Source organism: Tenrec ecaudatus, chromosome 2, assembly GCF_050624435.1.
Source record: "Tenrec ecaudatus isolate mTenEca1 chromosome 2, mTenEca1.hap1, whole genome shotgun sequence".
Classification (NCBI taxonomy): domain Eukaryota; kingdom Metazoa; phylum Chordata; class Mammalia; order Afrosoricida; family Tenrecidae; genus Tenrec; species Tenrec ecaudatus.
Window position 1 is genome coordinate 259691801 of NC_134531.1, and position 16844 is coordinate 259708644.

Genomic DNA, 16844 nt, shown 5'->3' on the forward strand with positions numbered 1-16844 from the left:
CTCAGTGGAGCTCGTTAAGTCAAACGACTGTGCTGTGGGGTATGCTGCGCTCTGCACCACTGGGCCCCACTTAGAACCTTGAACATCTGCCATGAAGACGGATTTTTTTTTTAAATAGGAAAATGAAAAAGCATGTCACCTGGAAATATAAATTATGACATTTGGAACCGGACCTCAGGCTCCACCTTGAAACAGTTAAGAAATTAGTAAATTACAGTTGTTCTCTTAGAATATAACAAACGAGAGATAGTGTTTTTAGTGTTCTGTCCAATCATATTCTTTTGACATAAACCTTCAGATTACGTCCCCATTGGTTTTTTCCACGGGCAGGAAAGTATATCCTATATATACTGCCACTCCCTTGTGTGTCACAGTGAATTGCCTCTGACTTGCGGAAACAAGAGCTCCTTCTTTGTGCTGATTATGATATTCAATCAGTTTGAAAAATTCCTGTTCCTATAGATTTCAATATTGGGCTTTTGCCATGAAATCGAATCTGCCCGACTTCCAATGAGAAGAGGAATTTGAGAAATATGATGTGCTTCTTTTCAATCTCATAACAAGGAATTTACCACAGATGTAGTTAAGCTTCTCATATGAAATTTCATTTTATTTTAGAGGGTAAAATACTTCCTTCTACATATTGTTTTTAAACAACTGCCATAAATTTGAAGGGTGAAAATCTGCATGTGATGTCAGAGCTAATTTGTACCAATCTGCACTGCGTATCCACAAGATGATGCAAAACAGAACCCCTTCGTGAAGTTGAATCCTTTCAAAGTCTTGCTACCTTTATTTAGCTGAGAAGTCATATCAGCTTGCAATTCCTGAAAAATGCTCATATAGAATGAACACATGCTTCTCATATCAAATATATCTCTTATTGTACTGACTGGTTAGACAAGAAAACTATTGAGCTTATTAATCCTAAAGAAATAGCATTAATATACATTCACGTACTATTTTATTTTCAATCTCAATAATATGACATTCCCAAGAGTTTGTGCTCTGCAACAGCATGTAGAAATATTGAATACAGAAATGTATCTCATATTAGTCCTTATATGTATGAGTCAATATTTCTCAGCTTTGTTCAGGCTTAGGATCCCAATGCCTAGTCTTTGTCTCCATCTTCGGAGCCATAGAAGTTAACTGCAGGTGGCACAAGGTCATATGCAATCAGTCTGTAGCTGCGCTTTGTTCCTTAATTCTAAGTATTCAAAAAGTACTCAAAACTTTCACTGCCAAAGCACTACTCTTTCATTCCTGTAGGGATGGACAGCCAAGGGAAGATGCCCTTAAAAGATTTGATCCAATGTAATGTGATAAAATTAGGATAAGATATAACTTACTCTAGATGAGGGAAATGATAGAGCAAGTGCCTCGGGCTTAACCTTTAAAAATTCAGAGTTTTGTGACTAAAAGTCTTATTTCTTCAGCAATGACCGTAGCAGAGTTTGTAGATTCCCAAAGCCACTTGTGTGACCCCCTTGATATCACCGCGAGTCATTTGTCCTGACCTGGGATCGCTGGTGGCATCATGGTGTGAGTGCTGGCCTACCAACTTCAAGAACTGCAGATATGCCAGTGGTTTGGTGAGAAAAAGTGAGGCTTCCACTCCCTGAAGATTCACAGTTTCAGAAACCCACAGGGCATGTTCTAGTCTGCCTTACAGAGTTCACTATGAGTCTGAGTGAACTAGATGGCAGGGAGCTTGGTTTAATCTTACCCTACTTAAAATTGACTTTTAGGTAAACAAGAGTTGATGCTTTGATTTATGCTGTACAATCTATACTATACTTAGGTTCCAGATGAAAGAATAAAAAGGTAGGGTTACAAACTCACAAGATGCCTTTATTTCTGACTTTATGAACCTGCGAAAAACAAAAACAAAAAAGCATTTGCAAATTCAAGGGGACAGCATCCTGGATATTTGATACTTGATAAAGCAGGAGATGTAACCAGAAAAAAAATAAAGAAAAGAGAAAAGCCAAGTAATCACCAATAAGTAATTCCCCTCCTTCATTTAGGCTAGCAGTTGCAAGAAAAAAAATTATTATTTAATATATACAAAAATCAGTAAAAGGGACAATATATTTTATATGCAGATCATTTCACAATTCAGTTGATTCTATATATGAAAACCAAGCATCATTAAAATGTGTGGGGCATTATCAAATATAATAAACAATGATAAAATTATAATAGATATTATTTTAGGAGCACAGCTAAGTCACAACTTGTTTATACTTGTATAATAACAAGAATATATATTTATATAATTTTCTACCTGAAAAAACAATTGAGTTTTACTTTAAATTTTGCATGTCCTATGAAACCATTTTAAAATAGAGAACTATGTATACTATGAAGAGAGTGATAAAATATGCTTAAGGCAGAGTTATAATTTCAAAGGCTATCTGGAAATTTCATGTTGGAATACTTTATGGAATTTGAAAAAGAAAGTCTAACTTTGCGCTCTGGTGACCTTAATGAACTTAAATATTTTACCAAAAGAAAGATTGCGTGGCTGTCCAAACCTGAGTCACAAATGACAAAGAGAACTGCTGGTGTCTATTCTACTGAAAAATGAGAATATATTGGGTTTCTAAATATTGTTTTAACTTACCCAATTATAAGGATCTATAATTGGGGGACGGACAACAGAAAAGTGTGTGAATGGAGGGAGACGTTGGACAGTGCAAGACATTACAAAATAATAATAATTTATAAATTATCAAGGGTTCATGAGGGACAGAGAGGGAAAATGAGGAGCTGATATCAAGGGCTTAACTGGAGAGCAAATGTTCTGAGAATGAGGAGGGCAGCGAATATGCAAATGTGCTTGAGACAATGGATGGATATACGGATTGTGATGAGTTGTATGAGCACCCCCAAAAATGATTTAAACAAAACAGAACAAAAAAACTTCATGCAACTTATGGACAATACATTTATAACACTGGTTGTGAGCTTCAGTTTCTGATGGTATACCAGAATTTTTCAAGTTTAGTTGTTTCGGTTAATGTACATAATCATTAGAAATCATTTCATTTATATACCAGAATTCAACATGTGGCTAGGTATCTCTTTTGTTCTTACATTATACACATTTAGAAAAATATGACTAAGTACTCTTAAATACTGCTTTATTTAATCTTCTAGGCCTAGAAGAGCACTGAATTAAGCTCCTTATCATTATGTCTGCATAAATACACGGTGTTTGCATAAATACAAAGAATGAGCTCTCAAACTGTCTATGAAATGAATATTGGAAGGGGGTTTCTGAAAGTGAAATCCCATTGTGTGTCCCATACTTCTGACTCTCAACAGTAGACATGTAAAAAATGGTCTAAATAAATAAGACATTTAGAAGTTTTCTAGCCAAACACAATCGTTTTCATTTTGTATGCGTATTTGTGTTTTAGCCCAGCCTCTAAAAACATTGGTCTTTAGCGAATGATTTCTAAAACAACCTATAGAATTTTTTTTAAGAAAGCCCAAAAGACAAACTTTCTACTTAAAGAGAACCAGTCAAAATTACCACAGTGGCTGAAGTTATCTGCTTCTTATCAAAAGCCATGTTGGCTACAAAAAGTATTCAATACATTCATCATTGTCAATGCACTTGTACACTAATTATTTCAAATTGTTTCCTCAGGCAGGGGTCTAGGACAAATCACACAAGCCAAAAATAGCAGTTATGAATAATTATGCATAATTTACCTCAAGGCCTAGGCCAGTCTGTCATTAAAACTTTTACTTGCCACACTGTGATCTGTGCTAATTACAAACTTTACATTTAGTTCAAGGTTGTCTTTTTATCCAGTGCCAACCTCAAGCCCTCCTCTTAGGCGACTTACTGGTACTTGGAACACTTCAAATAAAATATAAATCTGCATTTTATTTTTTAAAAAGACTGATCTCACCTCTTATAATACTCAATTATGTTCGTAAATGGTAGAAATATGAAAAAAGAGTAAAAAATATTTAAAGAGCTAATGACATAGCAGGAGGAATTTGACCATGCTTCAGCCAAAAAAGAGCAGAAAGAGTTTAGAAGCATGCAAATATTTCTCTTCAACTTCAAGAGAGTCTTCAGACAGTCCCCCTATTTTCATTAGTATGGACACTTAACATTTGACTGCCCATTAAGAAAGTCTGCACTGCGCTTGACCTGCACTTAAGACCAAAGCAGAGACACCATATCTTTGACCACTAACAGGTCAGGGTTTTTAACAACAAATATTACCAAGTGTGCAGAAATGTGCTCAATTGAAGGAAGTTTACTTTTTATAACTTCGTTCTCTTTTGTGATGTAATCTCTCCATAGAGTGCTATGCACCACTTCTTTCTCTACCACCTCACTACGTTCCCTTTCTTTACTTCACGATGTGACTTACCACTATGCTTTATTACCATCTGTGAACACACTCGTAGCTGAGCATTGTAATAGGTGAGATCAAGGTTTTAAAGTAAAATTCAGATGAATATTTTCTTCATCAAAAAAGAGCACAATATTTTTCATTAAAAAATGTTAGTGATACTTTAAAACTATTCTTTCACATTTCCAACTTCATTAAAATATAACCTGGTTTTGTTTTTTGAGACATTTGACTTTTAAGCCATGGTCATCTATATCACTAAACTGCCATCCTCCTGAATTATTTCCTTTGTGCAATACAAAGGATGCTCCATTTCATCTCAGACATATTTTGAGGAGAAATGAGCCAAATTGAAGAACTGCTTTTCCTGAATCTGAACTGTCACTTAATGTCCCCTCCTCACCTTTTCAATAATACGCAATACTTGGTGGGAATTGGTACTTATTTTTGTTGTTATTGTTGTTTTTTAACCACCTCTCAGAGAATCACAAGAAATGTGATTCCATCCCTTCATTATTTCAAGGTCAATTCAATAAAAGTATGAGCTATGGGTTCTTTCTAGAGCTAACTAAAATATTTTGAGTATTTGTCCAGTGAAAACGCTGCTGAGAAACTGGTTAGAAACGGATTCAAAGAAAGAGAAGAAAAGAAGGTACAAATAGGGGGAGGGGAGGAATAAGGCAGAGGAGAAAAGGTAAAGGTAGAAGAGAAATGATTTAAGTATCAAAAAAAACTATGATCTTTATAGTTTGTAATACTGTCTTTAGTATTTTTGCAAAAAGTAAATCTTGTGACGTGGCTGTTCAAATCCAGAAATTAGCTTGAGAATCAGAAAACAGAAGGTTGATTATGCCTCAAACAATTTTGTGACATATCCAGGGTACAGACACGCCCAATACCTATTTTGCCTCCTAATGTGTCTCAGTTACTTCAAACAAAATGTATTAAGCGCATGCTTATGTTTAAAGAAGAGGACGCATGTAGTGTATATTTTGGCTTTCCTGCAAGCAACTCTATAGCGTAGTGAATAATAATAAAAATGAAACCACCATGATAAACAATTGCCCTTGGTGATAAATGATAGGAAAGCAAAGGCGAGCAAAGCAATAAAAGAAGGAAGGACGAGAGCTACGTTTTCTAGAAAGCAGCTCAAGGTACGTGTTTCTGCGATGCAATCTAAACTGGACCTGAAGGAGCAGGAAGCAGCTCTTTTACTGTGGGAAGAATCCAACTCTGAGGTTAGATTTTCCGGGTTTTGTGACGCTACATAAAGACTGACAGCCTCTGTACCCCTCTCGAGGGGGGACTGCCGCAGTCAGAATTGCAGCTGGCGGTGGCTTTGGCTTAGTTACTGCTTTGCTATTCTTCCTGAGCCCCATTATTTATCTCTCTGGCCGCCATTCGTTTCTTTATCTGTAAAATGAAAATAATAATCACATCTAAATTCACAGGGTGATCCCTGTTTTAAGACCCTGGGGAAAAGTGGTCTGGCAAAATGAAAACACAGGAAAGACAGGCCCAACAGGTGAAAGAATTGGAGGCTCTGCCAAACCAACAATTGGCCAGTGGACCCACACCCAAATCAGGCAGAGATGGAGGTAACACGTAAGCATAGAGTGCACCTTTCAAGTCTAACAGTCTTGAGAACGAAGCTGGATTTATTTGTAGGGCAAAAATGGATGTTTACCCGTCAGGATAATGGGTGGGTGGGAAGATTTGAAAGGAGATTCCATTTTAAAAATGTAACAAAACACACAGCAGATTCAAATTAGACTTGGCTCTTACGTAGCAAGCGTTGAATGCAGTTCAATGGCTTCTCAGATGGTGGCCTTGGAATGGAAAGAACTTGACCATTTAGAAATATGACTACATTGGCCTGAATTTATTCAGACATCGTTTTATTCGACGCAGTCTTTCCTTAGAGGCAATTTTCTATGTTGATACACATCGGGTGCGTCCACCATAATGTTTTATTTTAAATTTGAAGCAGATCTGTACTTTGCGAATTACCTAAGGCATTGGAAAATTGTCTTATTCTAATTTACGATTCTTGAATTATTCTCAACTTAGGATTCAGAATCGTAGAAAGAGGATAATTGAGTTAGTTGAGAATTAAGAATAGGAATTAAGTTAAGAATAAGATTTAATTAAATAATTGAGAATAAGACAATTTGCTTAGCTTTCATCTAACTTTCCCTATGTTTCCAGTATAACAGAAAAGGACCCTGGGTTGGCTGTTCCCTTGGATCCCAGGGGGATTGTTTAGAACACTGTATCAGAATCACTTACACAGTGTCTCCTGCACTAATCTGGTTTATGGTTCTAACCCCTTGCTGAGTAGCATTGGAAGTGACACAGAGAACATGAGGCGCCACTGCAGTGTTTCAAAGCCAAGCAGGAGGCTGTCTGTCAATTATGCTACTGAACACCCCAAATCAACCACTTTCCACTCAAAGACTTTTAGTCTGATAGTAATATAAGAAAATCTGTGTATAATTGTACAAATAGCATTCCAGTTAAAGTGTTCTGATTCTCATTAGTTTATTCCCTTTAGTAAGTTTGCTCATCTAGTCACTGAGTTCTCTCCCATGACTATTCTGCTATGTTTCCTGAGAAACATAACACACCAGCACGCAATCTATTGGCACTGACTTGATACTTTCATAGAAATAAATAGGAAGAAATACATGTGCTTTCTTTGAATATCCTGGAAGTAATTTATTTTATTTACATGTTTATCTTTTTTTTTTTCATGAAAGACAGGGATCATGAAGATGTCTAGAAGCCTCACTGAAAATAGTCTGGCATTTCAGGTGATGAGAGCAAAGTGATTGGGAATCCCCCCGAGGGAGAATATGGGTGCACACAGGTATAGTATCCAGGAGAAGCTATGGATACAAAGAAGCAGAAGTTCAGGAGGCATCCATTGTGAAATGAGGACTGGATAATGTTCCCCAACTGAGATGTCCTAGTCGTTTCGAGCAGCAACATGCAATACAACAGAAGCTCCCTCGGCTTATGCTGGGCCGCACTCTTGTCTTCTCCTTCTGGCAGGCCCACACAGCTCTACGTCAATTACCTGTATGTCTGAAGTTGCTCCTCTGTTTAACACTCCAGCCTCATCAAAGGATTGAGCGGTTTGCGTTAATGTCCCAAGATGCCACTTCATATCGTTGTCATGCTAGTTTTATGCTCATACCTTGTGACTTCTCCATCCAAAGCCAGGTACAGTGAAATGCTAAACGGATCACACCCTTTAGGTCGCTTCTTTGTCTCCTGAATTACTCACAACACTTCCTGTTGACCTCCAGTAGACATATCTTCGTTGTGTGCCTGCACGTGTGTGTCCCTCTGCCAGTCCACTGACCTGGCAACAATATGTACTCAATTGATTGGTCTACAAAGGTTGCATCTTTCTGGGCCATGCACCTGTATGAGAAACACACAGCACTTGCTGGAAACCAAGATACGTAAGGGTGGGGTTGGGGAGAGGGTGTTTGGACATCAACACTGAGTGGCCATTTAAGGTACTTATATCTTTCATTTCCATTTTCCACAGAAGTGAGCATTTATAAAAATTAACTCAAAAACGTTGGCATTAAATTTTCAAATCACATGTTGACATATGTGCCATAGTGTAATAGAATCATATGGTAGTGAGGGGAGCTTAATAAATCAGCAGCCATATACAAGACATGTTCCAGGGGAAACTCTTTTTATCCTTTCTCCATATGCCTTCCCTCCTCAAAAAATATTTTACTTAAAACTTAAAAACTAGTTTCTTCTTCTACTTCTGATCCCGTCCCTGCATTTCCAACATTTTAGTCATCATAGCTGACCTCACTCTAAGAGCTGGGAAAAGCACTAAGCAAAATATAACATGATTTAGGCAATTTTCCATGAAATAATCATTCCCTCATAGATGAAGAGACAAAATCATACAGCAAATAGTAGGGACTGACAGAGTCAAATTTAGGCTTGCCTGTTTCTAAAGCCATAACTGCATCCCTTACATTTGACACATTATTGCTTTATATCAAAAATTAAATACATGACTGGTCGGCACTATGTTCAATCGTGTTGGGCCCTGTGACCGACAGTCTCATCGGAGGACTTGATGCCACAGTTGCGGGAATGCTGGGACCCCAGTCTGCACCCTTAGCCTCTCAGACACTTCCTGTGTTGCAGACAGCAACCACTCCACGCTCCCGCCCTTCCTATGTCACGATCTATGATCGTAGGAGGTAGAGAACTGGGCATCTCAGACTAAATGGTGATCAGTTTTAAAGCCACGTCAGTTCCTGCATTCTCTTATTTCTCTATCTCCTGTGGTACTCTGTTTTACAGCTTCTTGGTTTTATAATTAATGGCAATGGTCACAAAGATCTCACAGACAATTCTTACAGTTATGGTGTGGATGTGGAAGATGACAGGTTACACTGCATTTGAGAAATGCTTAGGGTACATTTAAGTCAGGGCATGTTACAAAGTTCTTTCAGGGCTCCTAATAAGTGCCCAAAGGGCATGCCTTACCAATTAAAAGGCTCTACTCAAAGACTTTCAGGTTAAGATCTGAGGATCAGTGAACCCATCTCCCCAAATTAAGCACCCACAGGCTCCCTATACAAGTACGCTTCAACCTGGAGCCACTCAGCTCCACCTCCATGGTCAGGAAGCCCGCCTCACCCAATTAATTGCCCAGAAGCACCCTACGTCACAAGCCAGCCTCCTGCACAGAAAACACTCGGCTATTGGTCCCCCACGCTACTGGTTCTACTGCTGCTACCGTTAATGGGCCACTATTCACACATCTAGGCTCTCTTCTGGAATAGGAACGTTCAGTGAGCAGGGATCTTGGGGTCCAGAGAACACACTCCACTGATGTCTCTTGCTGGGAGTGATAACCCACCCATTCATTTTATACGGACCTGGATGGCAAGCACAATGACTCTTGTTAAAATATGAATCCTCTTGGTATCTTATCCCCACCTTCTTACTTAGAACTATGCAGGGAAGGTCGGTTAGTAGAGGCTTTGGCTAGAAGCGTCACAATAAATAAATCCAGGCCGGGCATCACTTGATCTTAAAGCACTCCCTAGTAATTGTTCACAGGAGCCCTGGCGGCGCAACAGTTACCTGCAAGAGCACTTCTAGCCTGTCCTGTGGGGTCGCTAGACTCAGAATTGACTTGAGGACAGTGAGTTATTATTTACTTAGTTAGTATTCAGCATGCTCAAATCTTTCCTAGCGTGCACTTCCTACGGAACCCAGCCTGAGACCATTCAGAAGGGAGGTTTGGCTGGGCTAGATAATTGGAGCTGTAAGGAGAGAAACACACACACACACACACACACACACACACACACACAAATAGAAATTTCCTTTAGTTCATTTCGTTTTGCATAAAATTCCCATTCCCAGTGGCTGAACATCAATTATTTATGCATTAATTATTAATTCAGTAGTTTATTTTTTCTCGTGCAATTTCTCCTAGATGTGGCTTGTTCTTTTATTTACTTCTGTAATTTTAGTTTCTATAATGAGTGATTTCTAGGATACCACATATCCTAGGATGCCTAGGAAAGTCCTGTTTTATATCTGTTGTCCCATTTTAATATAAATCTCACAAGCAGCCCAAACAGGATGATAATTAGGTGTTCATTAAAGTAAGTCTCAATTCTTTTTAAAATCTCATGCTTGTGATGATTGTAGGGAAAATATCCCACTTGAATAAGAAGGATCTTTAAGGAGGCTGAACTAAACATATGAGAGATCAGAGATTTTTCAAAAATTCGTGAGCCTTATAACAGTGTCGGCGAAGAGATGGGGAAACTAGTACTTTCATGGACTGAGGGAGGAAACTGGAATCAGCCCTACAAAGCCCACAATGTATGTTGAAATAGTTATATCTAGTTACAGGTATATATTTGGTAAGATTTAAAATGCACACAGATTTCCCCAGAAATTCCTATTCTAAGCATGTAAGACAAATTTACTAGTTACATTATGATGAACTAGACATGGAAGTTTATTCATTCCAGCCCCACAGCTCGTAGCAGCAAAAGAAAGACAGCCATTGCCCACACGTAAGGCCCTAGCTAAATCAGGCACGGCACACCTGAGCCATGCACTGTGTAAGCTTCAAAATAAACAGCAAGGAAGCACTTTGGGCAAAAGATCACCGAAACACATTGTTAACCATTTCAAAAGAAATAGAGAACACTGGCTTCACTGTGCAGAATCGAATCGCACTCTATAGAGTTTACAAGTTGGAGACATCCAGAAGCAGACCATCGGTCTTTCTGCTGAAGCTGTTCCTTCCACGTGTGTTCAAACCAGCACCCTTCATTAGTTAAGGGCACAACTGTTTATGCCCCCCAGGGACTGCTAGCTGCATTGTTAGGTTTCCAAATTGTAAACCATAGAACCAATCAATTATAAGCTTCCACTTGTATTTTTAATAAGGAAATAGTATTTATATGATATAAACATTACACAATTCTTGCATATGTATCAGCATAATAATAATGATTTTAATGGACAACAGATAGAAACCTTTCTATAACTTTTGAAATTTGAATCATGATTGTACTGCTAATCAAATCTCTGCTTCATTCATCGCAATTTCTGCTGTAGCATGCTCCTCAGAATGATGCAGGGAGTTTAGAAGGATCTGGATGGCGGTGCCCAGATGGGGGGTTCCCTTCCCCATCTCACACCTCTCCAGAGTTCAGGGAGTTGTGCACAATCTCTGGGATCTGTAATACCACCGCCACTCTGGGGTTTACATCTCAGGGAATTGTTGTTGTCGTTTTAGATAAATGAACATGGGGTTTCTTGAAATGTCTCAGCTTTAATTCCCACTTGGGTAAATTATGGTAGACATGACACCCATAACACAAACTCTCTCAGGTTCTCAATCATTTTTAGAAGATGAAGGCCAAAAATCTGCTGAATTACTCTGACAGAGTAGAGTACCTAAGTAAATTAATAAAATGTTTGTGATGCAGAAACACGGGAGATGAGTGAGATGGAAGAAAAAATAATACAAAAAAATTCAGTAATGAAAATGATATTAAAAAACATAAGAAATAGTCACTAAAAAGAAAGGTGAAATTTTTAATAACTTTAAAGAAAGATTGTCATACATTAAATGGGAATACATACCATATAAGTTTGTATGCATAATACCGTGTTAAGTAGGTTGAAGGCATAGGACAGAATGCACCCAAATACTAATGTCAATTTTCTGTGAATTGTAGCATATGAAGCTATTATTTCGATATGATTATTTATTTATTAATGTTGGCTACTTTAATAATCACTAACGATGTTATAAGACTTTCATATGAACCCTTATATTCTCCTAATAACCTAAGGAACATAACTAGAAGTCTAGCATTGTTTTATATAGGAAATATGAACAGGATATCTTACCCTGCATTTTCTTCATTCAGCTGCCATTTATCCAAAACATTTTATCCAAATAGGATAAAACTTATTTTTTATATCTGTTTTCTATCTTTCCTTGAAAGAATATAGGTTCAATTTTCATTTCTCCAAACACATACCAAGTTGTGACAGATGTTATATGTTGTATGCAATATTAATTTACAGAATGTACAAAGTGTCACTCCTTAAAAAAGACAAGAAAACAGATTACCAATATATTCTATTAAAACGCCTAATATTAAAACTCCTAAAGCAGCTGGTTATAAGATCAAGGTCTTAGCTGTCAGTGTACGTGTGGTTTATTTCTAACTCTAAATCTAACTTCTCTACTTTCAAAGAAAAAATTTTAAAAAGGAAGAAAGGAAAGAGGGAGCAAGGAGAAACAGTATCCAAAGCCTATATAAAATAGTGGTATGAAGGGAGCAGGGCGATATTTCAAAACCAGATCTTACACGCGATAATGTGAAGCTAATATTTTATTGCAGTTTGTACTTGGGGATTCGCCACTGTAGAAATTACTATAATTAAAATAATAACAGCAATAACCATTTATTCAGTTTTCCTTCAAGTAGATTCTGACTCATGGCAGCCCCGTGTCTGTGAGCATCCATCCCTGTTCCATAGAATTTTCAATAACTGATTTTTCGGAAGTAGACCACCAACGTCTCCATGACCAGCTCCCTCTCCACTCCAGGTCTGTCCTCTAAAATAGATTCATACTCCCCATCTGTTGGTAGCAGTCGAACACGTTAATAATTTTCACCTCTCAGAACGTTGGGGCTGTAAAGATATCTATCTACTTCTGAAGTCCAGGAATGGAACCACCGTCCTCGATTTGGATGTCTCTCTCTCCACAACCATCTCATGCTTGCTATTTATTTCCGGTGGCTTCTATGGGCAGCTAGAGTTTGATTCACTGAGAACTCCTGCCCAAGCCAACCAACCAAAAGAGCCTGTTGCCAGGGAGTCATGTCTGATTCGTGGAAACCTGGGAGGGCTGAGGAGAATTACCCCTTAGGTCTTTCTAAGTTGTAATCTTTAAGGAAGCCCACTTCCACCTCCTTCTCCTGAAAAGCAGTCAGTGTGTTTAAATGGCTGACCTTTCCATTAGCAGCCAAGCCCTTAACCACAGTGCCACCAGAAGACCCACGGCGTCTAGATGATTCTAACTCATGCCAAGCCTGTCCAGTTTATGAGACCATACATTTTTACAGGCACAGACACACTCTTTCTCCTGCTGTTTTAATTGTTCTGTCCCCACCTTTGATCTCGGTTCTGTCTGAGCTCATTGTTGAACTTTGCTGATGTTCTTTTCAGACAGTTCTTCTCCGATTAAATCTACCACAGGGGGAGTTTCTGATGCTTACAACTTAGAACTGTGAATCTTAATAATGCTCTGATTTGGGTAAAGAGGACTGCAGTTGGATGTAACATAATCAAAGCTACAGAAATAACAGTAAAAATTCAATTTTGGAAGATCAAAATACATAGTAGATGATTGATAAATACTGATTTAACACGTTAGTGAGAATGATAAACATGCCAGGCATACTAGGATAAAATAAAAGAATGCCTGGAAGCATTGAATAAAGAATGCATGTACTTTTGTGAGGACATAGGTATTGTTATTTATAACATAAGTTTCCTTGGAATTAATTTCTTTAATTTACATAAGTGAAAAAAATACAGTCACTTTATTCTTCTAAAATTGCACGGTGAGATGGTTTTCTCACTACATCAATTTCAGAAAATCAGGAGAAATATTCACAAAATGTTTCACTTCTTTCAAAGAGGGTTAATTATAAATATGCAAAGCAGATTGATCCAGTTCATTTGACATTGTTTTTAAAACAATGCTTTTTAAGACACTGGTGTTCTTTGAAGTGTTAGTAATTATTTCTGGGAAGGATAGGTGAATGATAAAATATGTTTGAGAAACAATGGGTTATGAAAGAGTAGCTCATGTCTCTTTAGAGAACTTCCCAGAATTTTAAAATATTGATGCGTATAATGACTGTGAAAGGAGACGTAATTAGACGCATCCAATAAATGCATTTTACCTTGTTTAAAATTGTAAATTAACTTCTGTAGAGTAATACATGGTAATTTCATGGAAAAATCTGAGAATTATTTACAAAATAGTCAGCCACTAACTTGTATAGAATCTGTTCTAGAGGTAAAATGTATTTGTTCTTTTGATTTGGCTTCATGGAGCAAATTATTTTTCCATTTAGTAGCTTATACGCAGATGACTGTAAGACTGATTGCGATCTCCACAATAGGGCAGGACCCCTTCTCTTGCTCGTGGACTCATCCTGTCCCCTTAAGTCACTTGACTGATGTGTATATTTTTATCTCCAGCGCATGTATTTCCAGGCACACACTATGCATGTAACTTATATTCTTTCTTTTCTATCTCTCCCATTTTCCCAGCGTCCTTGCATGTGTCTCTGTCTTTCTCTCTCTTTTCCCCTCTTTGATGACTGTTCTAGCCCCAGAACATGTGCACGCAACTTCCTGGAATTAGTCACCTGTGGGGCAGTTGTGAACTCAATGGCGTGCCTCAGCCCCCAGAGAGAGTCATCTCTGCTTTAGAGCCCTCCTGTCCTGCTTGCTATCCCCCAACATCGCCCCTTTAAACAGCCATCTGCTTGGAGCAGCACAGTCATTTACATAACCACGAACTCCAGCACCAGTTCCAGAACCCAAAGGAAATCAGGAAAAACACCTAAAAGTAATGTGATAGTCTGTGCTCCGTGTCCCTCTTCCTTTTTCATCAATGTTGCGAGGATCTGTTTTTGTGAAAGGACACCCGAGGAATTTACTACAGGTGTTGTGGGTCACAGCTGGAGGATGAGACGTGGTGCCTGTTAATAAAGGTCCAATCGAAATCTTTTTTAACGTGACCATCTTAGAAAAGTATGTGAAAGCGGCCTCACGGAAGAGCTGGGCATGGCTGGTTGAATGAAGACATCTCCTTTAGTTCCAGGTATTATGAAGAAAAGCGTGGGGATGAATGGTTCAATCAGGAATGAGGAGAATGTGGTTGGCTAAGAATGGGACACTGAACATTGGAATTCAGCGGCCTGGCTTTGACACGAGCCGAAACCGTCACTTCGTCACAGGCTCAGTCCAATCGATCTGCACAGCAGAACAGCCCGTGGGGGTTGATTCTTTAACGTGAGTTTTTACACTTTACACACCGAGGCAGACACCTTGTTTCTGCCACATTATCTGGATCCATTTGTTCACTGATGCAGTGTCAATTTTGAAACTTGTCCAGGCAACCAGAGGTGTCCTGGTTTCTGTCCTAAGCCATCTGGCCGCCCTCACTCAGTTACGATTTACTCGGGAAGAAAGAAAAGTAAAGCATCATAGAGAGAAAAACAAGAGGGATGGAACTATAGGAGTCAGAAAAACTTAACTATTTAAATGAGGTCCTGTGGCCTACTCTTTTAAAAGAGCATGTTGCTGCTCTGACTGGTATTGACACTAGCTGGCTTTGAGTAGACATTTAGCTTCTCCCTGCTAAACTGTATGCATTCATTCTTAACTGTGCCTTAGACATGGGACACACATTTTAATTAAGGAGGAGGCAGGAGAGACAGATGATAAATAAAATAGACCTTGGGTCCTACCTCAAACTGAAATAAGACGAAAACAATGGGTGAACTTTTCTGCCATTTCCAGACATAAGATTATGGCAGTTTTGCCTATCCTATTTTTTTAAAGATCATTTTATTGGCAGCTCTTACAGCTCTTATAACAATCCATACATCAATTGTATCAAGCATATTTATACATATGGTGCCATTATAATTTTCTAAATATTTACATTTTATTTGAGCCCTTGATATCAGCTCCTCTTTTTAATCTCCCAGTCCCACCTGATGACCCCTTGATAAATTATAAATTATTATTATTTTCATATCTTACACCAACCACTGCCTCCTGTCCCCCTCGGTTTCCTCCTCACTCCTTTTTCCACTGTCCCTCTACCCTCCTGGTATCATTACACCCATTTCTGTGCCTGATGGTCTTATCTGACCCAGATTCCATGTGCCCTGAGCTCTTATCTTTACCTGTTTATGCGCTCTAACCCACAGTGAAAGACAGGTTTGGGGTCATGATAGTGGGGGGAGAGGAAGTCTCAAGGAACCCCAGGAATATTGTGTGTTTCATTGGTGCTATACTTCATCTGATTAACTTATCCCTTCCTTATGACCCTTCATTGAGGGGATGTTGCATTGTCTACAGATGGGTTTGGGATCTCTGACCTGACGCCTTTTGTTCTCAACGATATGTTTTTTTGTTTGTTTATTTGTTTTAGGTCTTCAATGCCTGTTACCTAATTCTGTCAACTCATGATTGCACAGGTTGGTGTGCTTCTTCCACGTGGGCTTGTTGCTTCTCTGAAAGCTAGGTTGCCATTTGTCTAACTTCAAGCCTTTAAGACCCCAGATGCTATATCTGTTGATAGCTGGGCACCATCAGCTTTCTTCACCACATTTGCTTGTGCACCCATTTTGTCTTCAGCGACCTGCGGGGAGGGTGAGCTTCACAGAATGTCAGGTTGTTAGAACAAAGTGTTCTTGCACTGAAGAAGGGCTAGAGCAGAGGCCCAGAGTCCATCCACTTCCTCAATGTATTGTCAAATAAATGTATTTACCTATGCCAATACCTCTTTTTGTATGAATGAATATATTTATATAAGTGCACACCTATGTTTGTACCTCTGTCCATAGCTTTTCTTCCTACATCTTTCCTCTGTCTCTTTATACATTCCTCCTTCCCACCATCATACTTGCTTCTGCCTCAGAGTAATTTTTCTCAGATACACTTTTGTTGATCCAACACTCCCAGGATCTCTACATCCTCCTCATTATTGGTTTTAATACCCTAGTTTTTCTTCTGTCTATTACATTGTTTGCTCACTGCTACCTTCTCCTGCCTTCTCCCTCTAAGTCCCTCTGGAAACTTCTGTCCCATTGCTTTTTCCTCGGGCTT

The 16844-nt window shown here is 38.6% G+C and overlaps 1 protein-coding gene across 4 annotated transcripts in view; it reads right to left on the minus strand.

The window, feature by feature from the left end:
* Positions 1–16844, minus strand: part of EPHA3 (EPH receptor A3) — a 402493-nt gene that overhangs the window by 325882 nt on the left and 59767 nt on the right. The gene's annotated exons all lie outside the window — the stretch shown is intronic.